This window comes from Equus caballus, chromosome 20 (assembly GCF_041296265.1).
Source record: "Equus caballus isolate H_3958 breed thoroughbred chromosome 20, TB-T2T, whole genome shotgun sequence".
NCBI lineage: Eukaryota > Metazoa > Chordata > Mammalia > Perissodactyla > Equidae > Equus > Equus caballus.
The window spans coordinates 18,970,002-18,979,889 of NC_091703.1; the positions used below are offsets into that span (position 1 = coordinate 18,970,002).

Sequence of the window (9,888 nt, forward strand, 5' to 3'; positions counted from 1 at the left end):
CTAATCAGAATTGTTTTATTTATTTTTTCACAGATGTATTATTTGTCTCTCTCACTAGAATGCAATCTTTATGAGAGTAAGTACTTTCTCCATTCTGTTCATTACTGTATCGTTAATGCTGAGAACAGGGTTTAGCATATTCAAAGCACTCAATAATTTTTTTTTGCATTAACAAGGTCCATGCCCATGTGGACCTTTCACTTTAGTGGTTAGTTTCTCTCTCTTTTTTTTTTAAGTCTGATAAATGCTGGTGGCTTCTATTTAAAAAACTTGTTTCAGTAATTTTATAAAATTCAAGTCTAACGTAACAAGGCTGTATTAGCCTGCTTAGGCTGCCATAACAAAAATACCACAGACTAGGTGGCTTCAACAACAGAAACTTTTTTCTCACAGTTCTGGAGACTAGAAATCCATGATCAAGATGTTGTCAAGATTGGCCTTGGAAATGATTTTTTGGATATGACACCAAAAGCACAGGCAACAAAAGCGAAAATAGACAAGAGGGATTAAGTTAAACTGAAAAGCTTCTGCACAGCAAAAAAAACTGTCAACAAAATGAAAAGGCAACTTATGGAATGGGAGAAAATATCTCCAAACCATATATCTGATAATGCGTTAATATCCAAAATGTATAAGGAACTCCTACAACACGATAGCAAAAAACAATAACAACAACAAAAAGAAATAAGCCAATTAAAAAATGAGCAAAGAGGGTCTGGCCTGGTGGTGTAGTGGTTAAGTTCGTGTGCTCTGCTTCGGTGGCCCAGGGTTCACAGGTTTGGATGCTGGGTGTGGATCTAGCACTGATTGTCAAGCCATGCTGTGGTAGCATCCCACATAAAAAGTAGAGGAAGATTGGCAAAGGTGTTAGCTCAGTGACAATCTTCCTCAAGCAAAAAGAGGAAGATTGGCAGTGTGTGTTAGCTCAGGGCCAATCTTCCTCACACACACACAAAAATAGGCAAAGGAACTGAATAGACATTTTTCCAAAGAAGACATACAAAAGACCAACATATGTTTCTATCTATATGAAATGTAGATCTATCTATATGAAAATCTGTTCAATATCACTAGTTATCAGGGAAATGCCAATCATAACCACAATGAGATGTCACCTCATACCTGTTAAGACCTTTTATCAAAAAAAGGCAAACATAAATCTTGTCAAGGATGTGGAGAAAAGGGAATTTTTGTACAGTTTTGTGGGAATGTAAATTGTTGCAGCCAATATGAAAAACAGCATGGAGATTCCTCCAAAAACTAAAAATAGAACCATCATAAGGTCCAGCAATCCCACTTCTGGATATATCCAAAGAAATTGAAATCAGGATCTCAAAGACGTATCTGTACTCCCATGTTCATTGCCATATTATTCACAATAGCCAAGATATGGAAACAACCTAAGTCTCTATCAATGGATGAATGGATAAAAAAGATGTGATATATGTATAATGGAATACTATTCAGCCATGATAAAGAAATAAATCCTACTGTTTGCAACAACTTGGATGAACCTTGAGGGCATTATACTAAGTGAAATATGCCAGACAGAGAAGGACAAATGCTACCTTATACCACTCATGTGATAAATCTAAAAGGTGGAGAGTAGAATAGTGGCTGCCAGGGTCTGGGGAGGGGAGGGGGAAATGGGGAAGTATTAGTTAAAGGATGCAAAGTTTCAGTGATACAATATAAATAAATGCTAGAGACCAACTTACAGCATAATACCTATAATTAATGCTACTATATTGCATTCTTAAAAAGTTGCTTAGAAAGTAGATCTTATGTTAAATGTTCTTATCACACACACAAAATAAACAAGAGGGCGGGATGAAACTTTTGGAGGTGATGAATAGGTTTATGGCATAGACTGTATACTTATCTCCAAACTCATCAAGTGGCACACATTAATTATGTACGGCTTTTTGTATGTAAATAAATACATAAATAAATGGCACCGTCAGATAGGTTTTTGGTGAAGCCTCTCTTCCTAGCTTGTAGGTGGCCACCTTCTCCCTGAGTCCTCACACGGCCTCTTCTCTGTGTGCACATGAAGAGAGATCTCTGATCTCTCCTCCTCTTCTAATAAGGACACTAGTCCTATTGGATTAGTTCCTCACCTTTATGACTTCATGCAACTTTAATTACCTTCCGAAAGACCCTATCTCCAAATACAGTCACAATGGGGATTAGGGCTTCAATGTAATGAATTTTGGGGAGAAACAATTCAGTCCATAACAAAGGGTGAGAAGAAAAGTACTTTCATTTTAGTTGCTTGAACTATAATGGATTTGTGCGATCCTACAGAGGAACAATCTGAGATTTTGACGTACATTATTTGGCCAAGGTATTGCTTGACTTGTAGTATATTTCAGTGCATGTTATGGCACAAATTATGCATTTTAATGGGATATTTTATTGAGCTCCTCTTGTTGATTTGCACAATGGGCACAAACAGGCTGATAATTTAAATAGGGATTAGTCTTTTTTTTAACATAATGGGTTGGCTATGTAACATGAAATGTGAATCATATGTAGCTCTTCTTTTCAGGAGTTTTCCAAATTCCCATAAGTTTTATGCTTATGCTAGCATTGTACCATGACATTCACAAATTTACCATGAGATAAGTTTAATTCCATGATGTCCAAGTAGAAAGCATTAAAAAAAGATGAAAAATAAATTGTGAAAAAATATTTTTCTTTTTCTTCCTTCTCATCATGTCTTTCTTTTTCTCTGTCTACTCTCTCCTCACCTGTTTTCTTTAGGAGAGAATCATGAGTGAGAGATGATCCCCTTAATTCATTTTATTGCCTATTTCCATAGCATGACTATTTGGGAGGTACTTAAGGGTGGTTTCTAGGCAGTGACAGAAATGGAAATTATTTATCCTAGGAACCCTGCGTGTATTCTTGTTAATTCATTTGCACACTGTTAAATAAATAACATATAGGTGGGACCAGCAGATTTGGAAATTCCTCACCATCCACACTCCATTTTTATACTCTATTTTTAGGGTGAAAATTGTTTTTGTTTACCTAAGTTACAAAGCTTCTTTTTTGTTATGCAAATAGAAAATTAGTTGGGCAGAATCATGAATGAATTAAGTTATTTCCTTGCTTTGTATCTTTTCAGGAATCTGAGGCCTACATGGGTGACAATTTTCAATGGCTGAATAATTTAATAAAAAGTGAAAAACATTACATAAATATGCCTATGATTATATGTGCACAGGATAAAATCCAATATTTAGGATAAGCCAAATTGATATAAAGTTAGAGAGGAGATTGCCTAAACATTGAGAGGCTGGTAGTGCAATTGATTGTAGATTGGAGTTTTTGAAAACCTTCACACGGACTCTGATAAGTGATTACTCTACTGTAAATATGACAATGTGGGACAAACACAAAAGCATAAGGACATGTTGATTGTCAAATCGAACTTAAGAACCCATATAAATATTATGGAGTATAAGGAAATTGTTATATGCAGGTTCAAGTGGAATATATATAAATTTGGTTTTGAGAGTGATTTGGCTGGGATGGGGTAGGGGTGTTGTTTACTAGGTTTGAAATTTTTTAGGAACTTGAAGAAAGTAAAAGTTCATGTCCTACGAGAGCTAATCCTTTTATCCATCTGAATAAATGAGCATTTTTTTAACTGGGCAATACTGTATATTCCAGTTGCAGACTAAATGATTGCTTCATTTGAAGCCTCCTGACTGCCATGGAACCATCTGCTATGTGCTCCTGTGAAGGAATAGGTGAGACTCCAGCTAACACTAAAGTCTTCAGCTAGTCTAAGTTGTTTCTTATGTACCACTTCATATCACACCTGGGTACAGAGGCGGAATTAACACTAAAGTCCGAATCTCTTCCACCCATCTTTAAGCCTGTTTTTTTCTGTCTTTTGACTTACATAAAGGTGTTCATTTTTAGGGAAATTGGTGGAATGGAAAAAAAAAGCAGTTATAGCTGAGGAAATCTAAACTCTAAAGTGGAAAAAATTTTATTTCATTCACACTTAGAGGTTTTCCCCTACTTACTGCTTTGAATCAAGGGGAAAAAGGTTTGTATATGTTTTTCCCCTGTGAGTTCTTTTGAGCAATGTTCGTATGTTATGTGAAATGATTATGCTAAATGTCTGTGAGAACTGGCGTCTTGGTGTGGATATATAGTGAGTTTATGGGACCCAAAAGAGTATAACAGTAGGAGGATGGGAAAGGCAAGGGATTTTTAAAAAATGAAGAGCTAGTGTGAGATAGGCAAGTAGGGGTTTAAATGAGAAATTAGGTGATTTGAACAGATTGTGTATATATTTTCCTCTCTGAGACCCCTAAGATCTCTTCTCATACACTGCATGGGGAAAAATAATCTTTGCTTTTTTTTTTTTTTTTTAGCTTCTTAACTATGCACTTTCATCATTGCTGTACATTCTTCTAAGCTTGGCTCAAAGAAGAAGGGGTAATATAATACAGGAGCTCAACATGGTGGCTGCAAACTTGTTTTGGATCTAGCTCTGGCCAGGAAAGACACAAAGTAGATCATTATTAATGCATGCTATTACTGCTAAACTGTGCATATTAGTATTGTTAAAAAGATTCGTATAATGCCTAGCACATCATCTTTCCTCTTTTCATAAATCATGCTAAAAACAGAAACAGCATCTTTTAGAACTGAAGACTGTCCGGACATGTGCCTGTGGTACAAAATGCAGACTAGTGTCGTCCAGAGGCTTCCTCTGTCTGGTTGGTCTTTACTTGAGTGCTGGTAGTGTCTGATTCAATTAGTAATCAGAGAAATGGTCATTGCTATTTTGTGACTTTGAGAGCCTTGATTGTGAATTATATTTACAGATTGAAATTCTCTCTCCAAAATAGGGCCCTTAGTATTCAAGGACCTGCGAAGTCTTGCAATCTGTGATAAAATCGAGTTTTCTCCATATAATACATCAGACATCATTGTATTTGTCAAGAGTTTGGTCAATAGAGCCAGGAAAAGTCCATGTGTATGAGTAATGAATTTAGCCACATTTTGTTTGTGAGAATAATTTTGTTAGACACCCTCCCCCTGCCCTATCCCAACTGAGATACCTAATAGCTAACATATATAATTTCAAAATGGAAATATCTCAGATTTTGGAGTCTGAAACTACCAGTCCATAAACACTGAGGCTTTATTACTGATGGCATTGTGTTATATCTGATGGGGCACCCAAAAAGATAAGGCATGGTCTTAGGCCTGAAGGAATCCATAGTCTTCAGGAAGTCAGGCTCTATATGGATTTAAAACATAACATTTTATAAAACATTTTGGGATAAAGTGCCAAGCCTATGCTATTTAATAAGTAGCTTTGATATAAAGTCGTTATGTGTTGACTACAGAGTTTAGAATGAACTTAAGCAGACCTAAGTGTTTTTTCCAGAAGGTCTGAGAACCACTCTGTCTATGAATTGGTATATGGATCATTCTGTTTATAAACCAGACAACTACGAAAGGTCATTAAACACAAATGGATGGAAACTGTATTGAAAATTTAAAAGTTATTAAAGGTACTATGAAAAGGGTGGATATTTGAGGCTTCTGCTTGAGGACCAAGCAACCAATATTTACGTATTTCTACACTCATGCATCATTGTCATGTGGTTTCATTGGATGATTCATGAGCAGATCAGAAGTTGGAGAAAAGTTGAGAGTTTAACCCTTTGTTACACTCTGATTTTGCTTTACCCTGTAGGAGAAATTTTCCCATAAGAAAACCAGTTTAGACAGGTTTTGCCTATTGCTCTGCCCCCGAAAGTATAGTATATAATTCCCATGCAAAAAAATGCATCTAAGAGAGAAACACCAGCTTGCTGACACCCTCATAATGGAGTATGGCCAAGGCAATTGTTGATCTCTTACAGCTTTTTGAAGAGTTAGCTCAGCAGTTAAGCTCTGAATAGGTCCACCCTTCTGTTATTTAGCCAGCAATCTGCTTCCTTCCAATGAATGGAATAAAAGCCGAGAGGCAGAATTTCATCTCTGTTCAAATTAGAAACCTGTCTCCTGTAAGCTGGGTCCCTTCCTTCTCCATTAAAATCTTCTACTACCAAGGAGAAAAAAAAGATCTCAGATATGTAGCATAACAATCATTCAATCAACTATAAACTTCACTTGGTGATTTTTTTCTTTAATTGAATAGTAGGAAAGCCTAAATGTGAATGCTATATGCAAACCCATTATTCTTAGTACTGCTACCTATAATTAACACTGCCCAATGGAATTTTAAAAATATTTATAAAAAAGGCAACAGAGTGACAATTACCATTATCCCCAACTAAACTCCTCCTCCTCCATGTTTTCATCAAGAGAGCGGTGTTGTTACTTCAGTAGGCACAGTGTTGTGGTGACTTTTGTGATACAAATAAAGCAAGACTAAAATTCTAATTGTGAAATTTAAAAGGAAAGTAATTGCTTAGTGTTGGTTAATTCCATCTTTGTGTGATGACAGCAGCTGCGTTTCCCTGCCTTGTGTATTTTAACAGATGGCATTATTTCTTATGGAGTGTTACAGTGGCGACCGAGGTGACACTGAAGGAAAATTCTGTGACAGTATGTTAAGTAAGATATTACTGACAGCCCTGCTGAGCGGCGATGCCGAACTGCACGTCGTGGATCTCTTCTCACCCCTATAGCCCCCACCAAATGGTTTCCATTTGCGGCATGTGGAACCAGAGTGGAAAGATGAATGGAAAATTATGTTCTTTTTCAAATTCACTTGTTTGCATACCATTAGTAGGCCTGAGATGAAGGCTCAAATTTGGCAAAAAGGTGCATTTATCAACCCAGTATCATACTGCTGTACCTTTCCATATGGTAGGTAAGAAAATCAAGAGGTGCTGATAGGCTTGAGCTCTAGACCAGAATTTGCCACAAGTCACTTTTCTATGGATTGGATTTCTTTGTAGAAAAGGCTGGAGCTGGACTATAACAAAGTTTCTAGAGCCCTTTCTAGCTCTAACTTTCTATGATTCCGAAAGCCCTGAGCTTTGTGCTTTAATAGCCCAGAAGACAAAGTGAGTAGAATGCAGAATAGAAACTTCTCTGTGTGCTACACATATTGATGCAGCCTAGTAGGGAAAAGATCAGTGGGTCACAAGTCAGGAGATCTGGCCATGGTTCAGCCTTGAAGCAAGTCATTGACTCAATCCATGTCAGCTTCCTCACCTCCTTCACAAGGTTGTATCCAAGCTCTAATGGAATTATGCTACTGAAAGATGATTAATTGCTCCAACAAATATTGCACAACTGCCCTATGCTAGACACTATGCCAAGTGCTGGGGATTCAATGGTGGGTAAAGCGTAGTCTTTGTTTTGGAGGAGGACATCTAGTAGGGAAGATAGATAAGTGAATGGGTAACTATAGAGAAGTGTACCAGGGGCTTTGATGGGCACAGGTACAGGGTGTGATAAAAGTATAGGGTGATATAAAAAGACAGGGTGATATAAAAGCATAGAGGAGGAGCAGCTCACCCAGCTGGGCGCATGGAAGGCTCCAGGAAGAAGTGGATTCTAAGCTAGGGCAAATATAGGTGGAAGGGGGAGGGACAAATGACATGACCAGCAGCTTCTTGAACCAAGATTTAGAAATTGTTATGGTTTCGTTTTCCTTCACCACCAATCTGTGAAGAAGGAGACCATCAGCATCTTGGGTCTTGATGAACAAGGAGTGCTCTTATTTAAATATTCTTATAATAGTTATATCATACTTCATTTCTAAAACAAATGGGTTTAAAAGCCTGAGAAATGATATTTAAGAGAATACCACCATTGACTGTCACACTCTAAAGGTGAGCTTGAAAAATTCTCTCTAGACCTTTCTATTCACAAATGCTTCTGTGAGGCCGCAAGAGTTTTATGGTGTGCTTTGCAGAGAGGTACGGATGGATCACCTTTGGTAAAAGGAGAAATGATAGTGGCTTTATACATAATATGAACTTTTGGTTTTCTTTTTATAATCCTCTCTAAGACAAGGGCTACCAGCTTGCTGCTCAGTGAATAATAAATCTGACTCATCTGCTCTTCCTACAGGCTGACCCTCCTCTGCGCTAATGTTTGACATTTTTCAGTTTAATTAAAATCACCCTTTAAGTAGCACACCACCAAGAGAACGATGGAATTTCTTCCTGTAATGTGATGCTGAGTAAAGGACAACTCACCAAGTCCGCCATTGTCTGTGCCACTTTCCACGGAGGTAAATGGAGACCTAAAAGTGTTAGTGAGACCTTTTGTGAGAATGTAGCTAAGTGAAAAAGAAGAGAGCCCCCGACTTTGGGAGACAGAGCCACGCCTCTGAACTTGGTGAGAAAAAGAATGTCCTGCTACATCATTTCTTCTTTAAGCCTATGTCCTTTCATGAGACTGCAAGCAGTGAATGCGATTGCAAGCTTTGCGAACCCACCTACTTCTGCGCCAGAGTTATCTGTATTTGTGATTTGGACTCACAGTGCCCTCCAAGTTAAAATAAAGAGCCAGCAATGATCGCAAACCTGTGGAGGATGGTGGTGTTTTCTTGGGATTTGATGTTATAAACCTTCAAGTATGCTCAAACCTAGAACTCCACACTGCCGTATTTGCCTCTCCTCTTAGGTGTCTTAAAGGCACCTGAAACTCAAATGACTGCAACTGAATGAATGATATCTCCCCCTTACCTTAAATACTCTCCCTGGGGTCTTTATTTTAGTGTTTCAAAGTAACAACAGTTTTTTTTTTTTTTACCGTAATTCTTTTTGGAGCAGCACTGTTTTTGTTTGGATAAAAGCCTTGACTATGCTTCTTTCCACCTTCCTAACTCCTGCCAGGAACCTGGGCATCAGCTGGCGCCAAGACCTCAGAATGGAAGAAATTTGATTTGTTCCTAATTCAGAAAACTGTGGTGTTATATCTGTCCTGAAGAAGTGGAGAGAGAAGAAAGAGGAGGAAATTGAACCAACAGTAAGAAAGATGAAAAGGAAAGAGGAAAATAGAAATGGAGATGAATTTGAAGGAACAGCGAAATTCCATAGTGATTGGTAAGGAGGCCAAGAGATATTTTAAGAAAAGAGATGTTTGAAGTTCTCAATAAAAGCTATTTGTTTTAAAATGTAAACTCTTCTTCATCTTCGTTATGAAATCTTGTACAAGATGTAAATAAATGTGTGTGCATTTGTGTGCGTGTGTGTGTAAATCAGTGGAAGGGTTGAGTTTTATGTCCAGGTTGACACGGATCACAGCAGAGACAGCAGGAGAAGAGAAGGGATACAAATGAGGCCAGAGAATGGAAGCTTCCTGGGGATTACAGCGATCTTTTGAGGACAATAGACTGTGAAATTGGAGGTTCAAGGCACTTGCACTCAGATCTCCAAGATAATTGAGCCCCCAGGTATCATCTTAGTTATCAGCTATGTCTGCTGCACAAGGTAAAACATGTAAAAGTTGACCTTGACGTCTGCTCTCCACCTTCCCTCATCCTCCATATCTGGTCTTACCCACTGTGCCTGGCTTAGCCTACTCACCAGCTGAATACGGCCAAGTGAATGATCTCAGCTGACAATACATGGAGCGGAAGAACCTCCCAGCCGAGCTTAGTTTAAAATATTGACCCATAGAATTGTGAACAAATGAAACAGTTGTTGTATAAATCACTAAGTTTGGCTTAATTTTTATGCAATAATAGATAGCTGAAATGATGATATATGGAGGCAGCAGAACTAGGCCACACGACTCTAGAAGAGATGCTTTTAACAGTTCTGCTGAGGTTTGACCACCAATGCCATACCTATCCAAAGGTATGTGACAAAATAGAAACAATAATGCATTATAACATCATTTTTATGGTTTATTCAGCACATTCTCATTTAATCCCTATGA

General features: G+C 37.9%; 1 long non-coding RNA gene across 1 annotated transcript; it reads left to right on the top strand.

Annotated features, from left to right (window-relative positions):
* Positions 1–6,430: 6,430 nt before the first annotated feature.
* Positions 6,431–9,127, top strand: LOC138919371 (uncharacterized). Its single transcript, XR_011429530.1, has 2 exons — positions 6,431–8,233; positions 8,841–9,127. It is a non-coding gene; the product is annotated as an uncharacterized lncRNA (long non-coding RNA).
* The last annotated feature ends 761 nt before the right edge of the window (positions 9,128–9,888 follow it).